Consider the following 13,999-nt stretch of genomic DNA (forward strand, 5'->3'; position numbering starts at 1 on the left):
CCTGCTAGAAGCCAAGCCTGTTTCTCCCGTGCTCCGTGAGGTCTGTGTCCCTCCTCCACGTCGAGCCAGGAAGAACATTAACATGGTTGTCAGTCAGGTTGCCAACTGCACAACTTTCCTTTGGGATATTTCCTGGGGGACGTCGATTTTTTTTTTTTCCCCTAGTTCAAATCAGCATCTAAAGGCCACTTCTAGAGCAAATTGAGAATAAACTAACCGGATAGGCCAGTTCTGACCCGGACCCACTGTTCGACATAATTGCAACAATCACCTTCCTCTTGTGTTCATTGATAGTGTCTTCACAGACCCAAGGCAGTATAAAGAAGAAAGCAAGGCTCTGACATCAGACAGACCTGAGATGAAACCCTGCTTCTGCCATTGATCAGCTCTGTGACCTTAAGCAGTTGGCTTAATCTCCCAAGGTCTTGATTTCCTCATCTGTAAAATGGGGTTAAGAATGTCTACCTTGTAAGCTTGTGAGATTAGAGAAATAATGGGCCAGAAAAAGCATATGTAAAATGTTGATATAGATTAGATAGATCAGTGATAGACTGATGGCTAGGTAGCAACATATAGTATGAAATATATTTTGTAACTTGAGAAATTGAGTGTTAAGATTTTAGGAAAAGGAAGAGTAATGATATTCTCATAAACACTTATCCTCTTTCTCAATGAAGGACCTGAGACTTAAGAGATATGAGATAACTTGCTTGGTGGCACCCTGCTAATAACTGACCTGCACTTGGACATCATACAACCTGCAATCGGACAATGTCTGCATTGCACTAGGCGCTCGGTGCGCATGTGCAGACTAATCAACTGAAGGAATGATGAGATGTGGTCTAAAAATTCGGGAGTACAGTGCTCTGGTCTCCCTCAGGAAGGGTCATTCTTACTGCATCTTATTGGGATCAACAGTCTTAACGAGTTCTAGTGTCTCCAGGAGGTATTGTCACCATAGCTCCAAGAACTAATTTAACTTGTTGATAATCTTCTAAGCAAGAGAAGCTGGCGTTCAAAAACATGGCAGTTTTAACTGCTCCAGTCTAATGTTACTGATTGGTCTTAAGTAAGATCAAGTTCTTTTGCAATGAGACTATTAGAAAATTCAATTTACTGATATTCAGTGGACTGTCAGTTCCCATTCGTTTTAATGGCATAGAACTACGTTGAATTCTGTAGCGTCACAGTGGTATAACAGAAAGAGCACTGGATTAAACATTAGGAGACATGGGTTCAAATCTTGGTCCTCATGAGCTCTAGACAAGTGTCTTAGCCTCCTTTCCTCTGTTTCTTCATCTATAAAATAGGACGATAATACTTGCCTCTCTCCACTATAATAGTGAAGACTAAGTGGGGATCATGTATGTTACAGTGTCTGTTTTGGTGCTTAGCACATGTGTGTGCTTTGCATTCTAAGTCGCTTCAGTCATGTGCAACTTTAGTGATCCTATGAGATTACAGTCCGAGGGCTCCTCTCTCCATAGGATTCTCCAAGCAAGAATACTGGAATGGGTTGCCATGCCCTTCTTCGGGGAATCTTCCCAACTCAGGGACTGAACCCACATCTCTTACGTCTGGTGCATTGATAAGGGGGTTCTTCACCACTAGAGCCGGCTGGGAAGCCCCCAGCACAAAGAAAAAGCTTAATAAATATTTATCTATCGGATGCAATGCACATGAAGTATCTGGCACATTATATACTCATAATTGAGGCTATTCAACCAGTTCAAAAAGGCCTTTGTGTGCGTGTGTGCTCCATCGCTCAAATATGTCTGACTCTTTGTGACGCCATGGACCCTAATCTGCCAGGTTCCTCTGTCCATGGGTTTTCTAGGCAAGAATACTGAAGTGGGTTGCCATTTCCTCCTCCAGGAGATCTTCCCAATTGAGACTGAACCCGCATCTCCTGTGTCTCCTGCATTGGCAGACAGATTCTTTACCACTGAGCCACCTGAGAAGCCCAAAAGGCATTTACTAAATGCTTATTCACTCAATGGAATACTTGCCCAATGACAGGCGTAGTAGTTGCTTAATGAATGTTCATTCAGTCCATGGAATCCCAGCACAGTGCCTTGCACTCAGTCGACACTCCATAAATGTTAGTCAAATTCAAGTAAGGACAATGTAGTTTCATTCATTTAATGAAATTTTCCAGTCTTATAAATATTGTATGTTATTGCCAGTGCTGTACAAAGCAAATCAACCATTCCTGAAATGTTCTTAGCTTTTGCTGGTTAACAAACCGTTGTAAACTATTTTCCAAACAAGCTGAATTCCATGAATGCTCCGTAATAACACTGGAAATGCTAAACACCCCCCAGATCCTAAACAAGTGATGGGAGAGTGCAGCATATAAATTAACTCAGAAGTCAACAAAGGATCCATCTTCACAGAAACAAAAAAAAAAACTACACAATCTTTCCTAAGCTTGCGCAGAGATCCGCTTGACAACTGTTCTGGCAGACCCTAGAGACTGAACTCCAAGAAAAAATCCCCAACTGTAGGCAGAGTCTGTGAGGAATTAGAAATGCTCATATGCAAATGTGTGTATTTGGCAGAGTATGTGTATAGAGAAAATCTTTTAAAGGATTAGTCACTGAAAGTTTTGTTGTTTTTAGGTACACTGCAACATTCAAGCATTTTTTTTCCTTGGGAAAAAGAGGAGTGGCTTTTAATCATGTAATTTCTCCTTTTAGTGGCCACATTCTCTAGAATGGCCATCCAAGAAAGACTTTCAAGAAAGGAGGGGCATTTGGTTTTCCCAGTCAATCAGAAGTTCAAGAGGGAGGGACTTCCCTGGTTCCCCAACCCATACACCTCAGCTACTGAGCCTGTGCGCTCTTAGATCCTTGGCTCCACCAGAGAAGTCCATCTGCTGCAACCAGAGGAAGCTGGAGCCACAACAGAGACCCAGGGCAGTCAAAAGTAAGAAAATAAATTTTAAAAATGTTTAACAAGAAGTTCAAGTTCAGTCCAGTTCAGTTCAGTCACTTAGTCGTGTCCGACTCTTTGCAACCCCATGAATTGCAGCACGCCAGGCCTCTGCAACTCCTGGAGTCCACCCAAACTCACGTCCATCAAGTCGGTAATGCCATCCGGCCTCTCATGCTCTGTCGTCCCCTTCTCCTCCTGCCCCCAATCCCTCCCAGCATCAGAGTCTTTTCCAAAGTGTCAGCTCTTCGAATCAGGTGGCCAAAGTATTGGAGCTTCAGCTTTAGCATCAGTCCTTCCAATGAACACCCAGGACTGATATCCTTAAGAGTGGACTGGTTGGATCTCCTTGCAGTCCAAGGGACCCTCAAGAGTCTTCTCCAACACCACAGTTCAAAAGCATCAGTTCTTCGGTGCTCAGCTTTCTTCACCGTCCGACTTTCACATCCATACATGACCACTGGAGAAACCATAGCCTTGACTAGACAGACCTTTGTTAGCAAAGTAATGTCTCTGCTTTTGGATATGCTATCTAGGCTGGTCATAACTTTTCTTCCAAGGAGTAAGCGTCTTTTAATTTCACGGCTGCAGTCACCATCCGCAGTGATTATGGAGCCCCGAAAAACAAAGTCTGACACTGTTTCCACTGTTTCCCCATCTGTTTCCCATGAAGTGATGGGACCGGATGCCACGATCTTCATTTTCTGAATGTTGAGCTTTAACCCAACTTTTTCACTCTCCTCTTTCCCTTTCATCAAGAGGCTTTTTAGTTCCTCTTCACTTTCTGCCATAAGGGTGGTGTCATCTGCATATCTGAGGTTATTGATATTTCTCCTGGCAATCTTGATTCCAGCTTGTGCTTCCAGCCCAGCGTTTCTCATGATGTACTCTGCATATAAGTTAAATAAGCAGGGTGACAATATACAGCCTTGATGGACTCCTTTTCCTCTTTGGAACCAGTCTGTTGTTCCATGTCCAGTTCTAACTGTTGCTTCCTGACCTGCATATAGGTTTCTCAAGAGGCAGGTCAGGTGCTCTGGTATTCCTATCTCTTTCAGAATTTTCCACAGTTTATTGTGATCCACACAGTCAAAGGCTTTGACCTAGTCAAGAGGGAGAGACAAATTCAACATGATTCCTGTGCAGAGTAAGTGAGCAACACCGAAGTTTAGTTCTGAAGAATGAGCATGGATTCTTTCAGCAGGAAAGGCAGAGCAAGAACATTCCAGGTCTGAAAGGGAAAGTGACATTTAAGGTATGGCAATAAGTTTGATATGGTTGAGGATCAGGTGGAGCCCATTGCATAGTAGCAGCAAATGAAAGGTGGGCCGCACTGGGAGATCTTTAAGCCATGGTCCATGACCCCTGAGGAATGCTGTGCTTGCTTCTCTTCCATAACACTCATCTCCATCTGCCTTATTTTGAACTTGGGTTTTTTCCCTCTACTTCCTTCTTCCAGTCTGGAACTCCTTGAGACCAAGATTGCATGCTTGTTGCCTTCACATCTGCAAGTCTAGTTTAGCATACTGCCCCTAAGAAGTTCAAAACAAGTTTCAAAGTAAATAAAAATCAATAACACCCTTCCGGAAGTTAATGGCTGTTGCCTACTATCTAATCCTCCTTCGTATACAAGGCCAGCATGTCAGTTAGGAGTTAATACAGAGAAAAGAAGTCTCTCCAGGTATTTTAAACAAAGGGCATTTAATACAGGAATGAGGTGTTTTTGTAATTATTTACTATAATTTTTTAATTTATTTTTTAATTGAAGGATCGTTGCTTTACAGAATTGTGTTGGTTTCTGCTGAGCATCAACATGAATCAGCCATAGGTATACATATGTCCCCTCCATCGTGAACCTCTTGGAGGGCTAAAGGAACCACTCTGAGGCAAGTGGCTCAAGCTCACAGCTCCAAAAGCTGATAATCAGAGGTCAGTGCTATTACCGCTGCTTCTGACTTCAACTGCCAACACCTCTCATTCTCAGAAAGCCAATGACTGCATTACATGCCTTAACCCTGAGTCAGTCCACAGACACACATGTGAGTCAATGACCTCACTGGCCAGTAGCAATGACAACAAGGCTGGGGCTTCCAACTCACTTTAAACTCCCAGGTCTCCTGGAATTTCATCTCATTGGTGGAACCTAATTTGCTGCCAGAACCCCCATAGCAAGGGAGTCAGGAAAATGTAGTTTCTAGCCCCCTGTGATAAAGAAAGATCCCTAAGAAGCAGAAGGGAATAGTTGCCTGCTTCTAATCAAAGATACCCAGCACAGTCAAGAATAATTCTAATAATTGCCTGCTGAACACATGAAGTATGGGCTCTTTAAAAAACAAACAAGCAAAAACCTTTTTCTAGCCTGGATAAAGTTTTCTCAGAAATGAACATTTTTTTCTAGCAGTCTTATTTTTTAACTAAAATCAAAAGCACCTGAAGCCAGATGAAAGGACCCCCACTGGCCAAATCTGGGACCCTTTGAACATCAAAATAAATAATAACAGCAAAGGATGATAAGTCATTGAGTAAAATAGGAAGCAACTGATGAACAACTTTGTAAGGTGAACATCTGACCAAAAACAGGATATTAAAAAAATATTTAGTTCCAAAGCACATGCCCATAAAATTGCAGAGGGAAAAAATGAGTGTCATGTGACAGCAAGAATTTCACGTAGCGTCCCGGGATGCAATGAGAAGAATAGCATCGCTTGTGGAATTGTCCTGCCGGAGCGGCACATCCAAAATAATGTTGTAAAGACATTATCAGAAAAATGCAATTGAACTGATGTCCTATGAAATAACTGGCCTGTAATCTTCAAAAGTGTCAAGGTCATGAAAATAATGAAAGACTGAGAAACTGTCCCAAGCTGAAGGAGACAAAAGGGCATTAACAACTGAGGACAATGATTTGAAAGTTGAGTCTTCCAGCAGATCTAACAGGAAATTGTTAGGGGGTGAAATGTGCATGGGGTCAGAGGATTAGATAATAGTATTGGCTAGATGTTAATTTCTTGAATTTGATGATTCATTGTGATTATATGGCTTCCCAGGTGGCTCAGTGGTAAAGAATCCATCAGCCAAGTGGGGGGACGCAGGTTCAATATGTGGGTCAGGAAGATCCCCTAGAGAAGGAAATGGCAACCCACTCCAGTATTCTTGTCTGGGAAGTCCCATGGACAGAGGACCCTGGCTGGCTACAGTCCACAGGGTCGCAAAATAGTTGGACATGACTGAGCGACTAAAACAACAGCAACAAAGCTACGGTTATATCGGAGAATCTCCTTGATTGAAGGAAATACCCACTTCACTATCTGAATGTTATAGGGCATCAGGTTGGTAACCCTTCAAATAATTCAGAAGGAGATAAAATTCTTCACATAGTACTTACCACTCTTCTGTAAGTTTGTGGGGGTGAGTGGGGTGAAGTCGCTCAGTCATGTCCGACTCTTTGCAACCCCATGGACTGTAGCCTACCAGTCTTCTCCGTCCATGGGATTCTCCAGGCAAGAATACTGGAGTGGGTTACCATTTCCTTCTCCAGGGGATCTTCCCGACCCAGGGATCGAACCCCGGTCTCCCACATTGGAGGCAGACGCTTTAACCTCTGAGCCACGAGGGAAACCCATATTTCCAAATAAAATTTATTTGTAAAAAATTAGAAGTACCCATGCTTCAGGAGAAGGCATTTTTATGAAATCAAAAACCAAAAATCTCACCTGACTTAACAGCTTGAAAAGAACTCCATTTCACCTTTCCAAACAAACGAGAGTCCTTCTTCTTTTCATATTAGATCTGGGAAATAGAAAATGGAATTGTATGAGGTGTCTGGAATAGGCAGTCTTCCTGGAGGCTCTGCTGGATACATAGCCACCTCCAGCCTTCCAGTGTCGATCACAGTGTACAGAAAGAAAACTTGGTGAGGAATAAGGAGACCCAGGGTCTGAATGTCATTTTCCCCGCTTCCTAAATATGCTACTTTGGGCAATTGCTCTACCCTCCCTAAGTCTAGGTTTCCTTAACTACAAAATGGAAATAATAATGACTCCGTAATTCCTTCACAGTATTGTTGGAAGAGTTCAATACAATAATGGGTGTGAACCTGCATAATGATTGGCATAGGAGCACAAGGGTTTTGTTTTTAATTACACAACAATTTAATCTTATATAACCTAACAAGTTCCTTTGACCCTGACATAATTTCTCCTGCTTATAGCTGGACATATTTGCCACTTATTCACTCATTCTCACTCATTTATGCGCTTAATGTCTGACAAATACTGAGAACCTATTACACAGAGTTCTATGGTACAAGCCGGAAACAGTAAACTGCAAGTTATCCTTTTCATTTTCTTTTTCCTACAAAAGAAGATGCAATGGAAAACAATGCTTTACATCCAGCTGTGAATTATGAATTTAACAATCCAACTAAGGGTGTGTTTGCATTTCATTCCCTCTCTCTTATTGTAGCTGTTGAATCCACCCACGTCTCCATCACATACATATTTATTTTCCAATGAGTTCTGAAAGATTTCCAAGGTAGAGCAAGACAGAGGGAATGCAGCTGACGTCGGCTTCCCCTTGGGAATTATGTCACTACTTCATTTAATTCCTCCTGACATTTTCCCCATTGTACTCTCTGCTCTTCATCAAAATACATCCCTCTCAGAAAACAAATGTACTTACTTATCGACTACCCAAGACAATCTTGGAAACAGTTGTAATTCATCGTGTGTAGAGTTTAAAAAAAAAAAATTGAAAAACCAAACGCACAAACATAAGATCTCCAGAGCAGTAACCAGTTGGTTGATTCTGACATCCAGAGTCTCAGGGATTTCTCAGTAAACCCCACTTAGGCGAGGCAGACAGATTTCTTTTCCAGTTTTAGGCCATTGGCAATTTCGTTTGCTTAGGCTTAATTGTTCCCGGATATTGAGAGGGTACAGAAGGTAATTGTGTGTTTGATTTTAATGACTCTTTTGGCCTCGGTTTAATATCCTTGCTGACAAAATTACCAACGAACTCACATGCACACAGGGTTTTTTGTTTGTTTTACAGTTTTCTTCCTCAAGAAATTCACCTGGGGGTGACATGCAAATAAAATCCAGCTCCGTGGCCTATTCTGAGTGGACAGTTTTCAGCCGCTCAGAGCGGACATCACAAGCACAGTCTAGAAAGGGCCCCCTTTCTGTGTCAGAACCAGGGAGACAGCAGCTGTGTCCTCAGGCAGTCAGGGGAGCCCACCCCACCCCGACTCTGGCATTTCCCCTTAGCCCTGCAGGCACCCCACTTCCTGTAATCCCAACTTCTAAAATTTCTCTGGCCAAGTGGCACCATTTTGGGGACATCCACCTCCCCGATTGCCCAAAGATGGAACAATTTTAACTTCCAAAAAGTGTGACAGAACTTTCAGAAGTGCATGAAATCAGCTTCCTAAATTGTGAAATAGCTGCTGTGCGACAGCATCAGAGCATACAGTCAAGGTCCCCTTGCAAAGAGGAGGTGACCTGACCACCATTCTCCTGGGCATCGGCCTTGCCATCAGCCTAAGTGCTACGTGCACCCAGAGCCAGGCATGCACGGGGCAGGCCTCACCCTGGTCCTCCGCAGTACCTGGCACCGGTGACCGCACCCTAGAAACCCCCTCCTCCCTGCCGCCTCCCCTCTAGTCCCCACCCCCCTGCCTCTTCTTCCTGTTTTTCTTTCAATCTTCTTTCCCAGTCCTCCCTTTAAAAATTGGCATAACCCAGGCCTCGGGTGGAGGAGGGAGAGCAAAATGCCAGCTGTATATGTCAGAATTACTAAAATAGGATAAATACATTTTGAAAAAGCATATTCAATAGTGTAAGTTAATATTTAATAAAGGAAAGAGATGTCTCAGTTTGTTTTTTTTTTAAATTTATGGGTATATATAACACAGTTTAAGGTTCACGTTACAGGATTGTTTCAACTTCTGTGTACCCAACAGCCTTGTTGCTATTTAGCCATTAAGTTGGGTACGACTCTTTGAGACCCTATGGACTGTAGCCTGCCAGGCTCCTCTGTCCATGGGATCTTCCAGGCAAGAATACTGGAGTGGATTGCCATTTCCTTCTCCCGGGCATCTTCCCCAGCCAGGGATCGAATTCGCATCTCTTGCATTGGCAGGCAGAGTCTTTCCCGCTGAGCAGTCTGGGAAGGCCACCTGATAGCATGCTCACCACCAAAAAGTGTGGTTTCCATCCCTCGCCCTACAGTTGACCCCCTTTACCTGTTTCGCCCCCACCCGACCCTTTCCCCTCAGGTAACCACTACTCTGTTCTCTGTATCCACCCGTTTGTTTTGAGATGTCTGTTTTTTTAATACCAACCTCTGAAACTTACACTGCAAAGTCTCCTTGGTGATGAAAGATGCAGTGACTCAGCTGTGCTCATGGAGTTCTATCAGTTTGTTTTTCAGGGTTTTTTGGGGGGGTAGGGGGCTTATGTTTACCAAAACAGTACATGCCCTGTGTGTGGAGTTGAGAAACTGTTCTCAGTAACCTCATCCATTCCCACAGCTTCGATTATACCTCGAAGCCGACAACTCCCAGCGCTCTATCTCTAGCCCAGATCTCTGCTTAGGATCCCACGGGGACTCCTTACTGGATGTTTCCAGTTGTGAGGCTCAAACCTAACAGGTCTGAAGGTGAGCTCACTGTCTGCCCCATGACCCAGGCCAGGCCCTGGGGATGCCTCCTTGCCCTCGCTCTTCCCATGTTAGAGTCAGCTCTAAACTATCTCATACACCCATCTTTTCCTCTCCTGCACTGCAGGCTGGCCTCTGCTCAGCCCTCCCTTCAGGGTCCCTTCAGAGATAACAGCCTCCAAACTGCGTTCCTTGGCTTTGAATTCTCCTTCCACGCTCTTGGGAAATGCCCCTTCTAAAATACTCTAGTGTCTCCTTGTTGCTTCTAGAATAAATTTTAATGTTCTCAGATAGGACGCCATTCTACATTTCCTGTTTCTTTTCTTTCCAACATTCCTTTCAATTCTACTTCAGCCACCGGACTCCCTCAACCCTACAGACTCCTTCCTACTTGCAGACTTTATTCCAGCTCCCTGCCTGACTACATAGAAAACCCCTATTCTTCCTGCAGAACCCAACTGAGTCACCTTCTGTGTAGAGCCATTCTATTGCAGACAGCCATTCTGTACTTCCAGGGCCTGAGAGTGGGCATTTGTCTGACACTCAGAGAAGAATGATCCAAGGAGACACACATGCTGGCAAAGCAAAAGACTTTATTGGGAAGGGTCACCCGGGCACAGAGCAGCAGGGTAAAGAAACCCAGGAGAGTTGCTCTTCCCCCTGGTTCGGAATCTCAGGCTTTATGGTGGTGGGATTAGTTTCTGGGCTGTCTTTGGCCAATTGTTCTGACTGGTGGTGCATGCATTGCTCAGTCAAGATAGATGCCAGCGAGAAGGATTCTGGGAGGTGGAAGTACGTGTGGCATCTCCTTGCAACCTTTCCTGAACTCTTCCGGTTGGTGGTGGCTTGCCAGGACCTCCTGTCATAAAGTAACACATAGATCGTTATGGCAGTGCCTGGCCAGAGCGGGCAGTTTCAGTCCGTATGCTTCCCCTCACATTTCCCCATTTCTCCAGGTAAAAATATTGGTTCCCCTCATTGTTTCCTGCTGCTCTTCCTACAGTCTCCTTAAAGGCCTTATTAGTTTGCAAACTTAGTTATTGGATTACAGTCTATCTTCTCCTGTATATAATGACTTATTCGAGTATAGAAGCTGAAGTGACATCTACTTCTATGTTTCCCTAGAATCTTACATGGAGCTTGGAAGAGAGTAGGTACTGAATGAACGAATGACGGTGCCCACTGCCTTTTCCCAACATTATTGTCCTCTCAAGTCCTCAGTGATGTAATAGGACCAGCAGGGCAGTAAAGAATTGCTGTATCTTTATATTAGTTCACTAATGCTGCATAACAAATTACCCCAAACTCAGCAGCTAAAAAAAAAATCAGTCATCACTTGTGATCTCTCTCTGGACAGGGCATTTGAAGAGGGCACTAATCCCTCCCTGATGATGTCTGAGACCTCGACTGGAAGACTCAACAGCTGGGGCCTGGAATTATCTGAAAGCTCATTTACCCACATGTTGACATTGACTGTCAGCTGGGGTTTAGCTAAACCGTCAGCCAAACACTTCCATGTGGCTTCTCCGTGTGTCCTGAGCTTCCTTACAACAGGGTGTATGGTTTTCAAGGACAAGGGTCCTAACAGTGAGAAGAAAACCAGGTGGAAACCATATTGACTTTTATGAACTCCCCTTGGGGGCCGTACAGCCTCACTTCTGCCACATTCTATTGATCGAGGCAGTTACAAAGCTCTCTCCAGTCAGGTCCAAAGGGAAGGAACATAAAGTCCACGTATTGGTGGAAAAGTGTTAATATCACATTGTCATAAGAACAGGTGGGAAGGCATATACATTGGTGTGGCTGTATTTGGAAAATATCTGCTATGATCTCAAGGAACACCACCCTCTGCTATTGTGTGGGCGCTAACCTTAATCCCATGAAGTATTGGGAGCACATTAGACAAATAACCTTACATGGCTTTCTAACTTGGTCATGAACAGTTGCTATGAATCTCAAATGGAAGCTTTCCATCTAAGTAGCAAGAGTCTTGAAATCTGAGGGATATACAACTGTGTAAAGAGGACTGAAGGGAATTATTTAAGATCTGTTTATTGAATTCACTCACTGAAGACTGACTACCCTGTACCAGCTCTATAGATAAGCCAGACATATCCCTGGCCTGCCAGAAACAAATATACTCAAAACCACTTTTTCTTGTTACATTAATAAACATCCTTGAGCCAAGTTGGTACACTTTTACATTCCCTCGATACAGAACCTTGGTTCCATGGGTAAAATGGACTCCAAGGATGTGCCCTGGGATACCTGCACCCAGAGACAAAGACAATTTAGGCTCCCAAGCTGAGGCTCTCTACTGCACAAGGAACAATTAACTGTCTACCATAAAAGTAAAACAGATGAAACATTCTTGGTGGCTCGAATATGTAGGTATTACAAGACTCAGTCTCTTTGTGTGGGAAAGCTACAAACCAAGAGCCAAATTCCGCCAGCAGACTCTCTTTACAAATAAAGTTTTATTGGAACACAGCTCTGTTCATTGATTTCAGAATGGTCTATGGCCACTTTCATATGGCAGAATTCACTCGTTACAACCGTGACTAAAAAACCTAATATTTAATATACAAAACCTAATATTTAAAATATTTATCATCTGGCCCTTTACAAAGTTTGCTGCATTTACTCTAGGCTAAATTTGTTTACTTGCTTGCATCAATCATAGTGGCTGCCTTCTGTCTAGCCTCACCTACACAGCAGGCTCTGTACTAGGAGTTTCTGGAGGCATTATTTTCAAAGTTATATGGAACTGCCATGTGGCAGATGGAGAAAAATCAAGATTTTTAAGAAGTAAAAGATTTGCACAAAGGCACAGACCCAGGTGGGTACAATTCAAAAGCCATGCTCTTTTCTTCATGTCTTTTCAGTCACGTCTGACTCTTTGAAACCCTATGGACTGTAGCCTGTCCGTGAGGATTCTCCAGACAAGAACACTGGAGTGGGTTGCCATGCCTTCCTCCAGGGGATCTTCCTGACCCCTTCCAGGCACAGGGGTGGAACCTGCACCTGCTGCGTTTTCTGCATTGGCAGGCAGGCTCTTTACCACTAGGGCCATCTGAGAAGCCCTTTTCTCCACACCGTTCAGTAAAAACATGGGGTATAGATACTTCTACTGTCTGGCTGAGAAACAGCTGGACTCCAGGAGCCACTGGACATGATTATTAGCATAAGGAATCTGCACTGAAGCAGAACCACTTACCCCAAATGACTGTAATGGAGAAGATTCATCATCCAGAGAAGCCAGGATCATGGAGTTTGCCCCTTAAAGTGGCAGAATGAACAGAGAGGAATAGGCCACCAAAACCCAGAGCACAGCAGAGACAGGGGACTCGGAGCTACAGATCAGAACCATGAAGTGAATTCATCACTTCCTTGAAAGCTCCTCAATCTGGAGGGTTGCACGGGCCATCTAGGGATCAGAAAAGGTCCAGCAGTGACAAGGAGCACTTATCCGGACAGCAGCCACTGCTACAGTGAAACTTAGCACTTGGCCAGATCCTGTGCATCGCCACTGCAGCTGGAAGCAAGTACCCCTCAGTGTTAGTCTGCATTCCCTGGCTCCAGACCATTAGCTTCCTTAAGTGATGGGAGGCAGAGATGTCTGGGGGCACAGGGCACCCAGGACCACAAGGAATCTTCCCAGATGTTCCCTGAGACCTCACACGTCACACACATATTTGTTGGCGCTGGAACCCAAGTTGAAGCTCTGCTAACAAAAAGGAAGACATTGCCCGAGTATACTAAGGTATTTTGTGGTTATTGTTTGGTTTTTAAATTCTCTTTCTTTCATTACACGTTTTTATCGAGCATCACCATGCTTGATAAATAAATGAAAGAAAATTCCCTGCCATCAATAACAATTATTGAGTGCCTACTCTATACCAGGCATTTTTCTAAAAGCTGTGCATGCAGAAAGACATTTAAAGCTCACAGAGACACTATGAGGTATTTAGCCTTGTCTCATTTCACAAAAGAAGAAACTGAGGCACAAGAATGATCATTCATTCAACAAATTCATCACACACACACATAGAACAAACTTTCTATGGTAATATTTCCAGTAACTAGCATGTATACAACTCAAGGCCTGAAGTTAAAAAAAAAAAAAAATTCTAATCCTACACATTTACATACATTTTTGTGATTGGACCATCCTTGCTAAAAGAGCCGTTTCACAAATGGGAAAATCTCAGAGAGGTTTAAGGACTTGCATAAGGTCACACAGCCTGCCTATCAGGGCAATGCTTTTCACAGGACCAGACTAAGAGATCCTCGAAGTACCTTTCAGCTTTAGAACCCAAGGGATCAACTGCTGGGGGCTTTCCTCTCCTACTCTGCCCACGTCCCCTCATTGGGAGTCTCCCATCACTTGCAGATCCCTTCCAAC

This window comes from Ovis canadensis, chromosome 2 (genome assembly GCF_042477335.2).
Source record: "Ovis canadensis isolate MfBH-ARS-UI-01 breed Bighorn chromosome 2, ARS-UI_OviCan_v2, whole genome shotgun sequence".
Classification (NCBI taxonomy): Eukaryota; Metazoa; Chordata; class Mammalia; order Artiodactyla; family Bovidae; genus Ovis; species Ovis canadensis.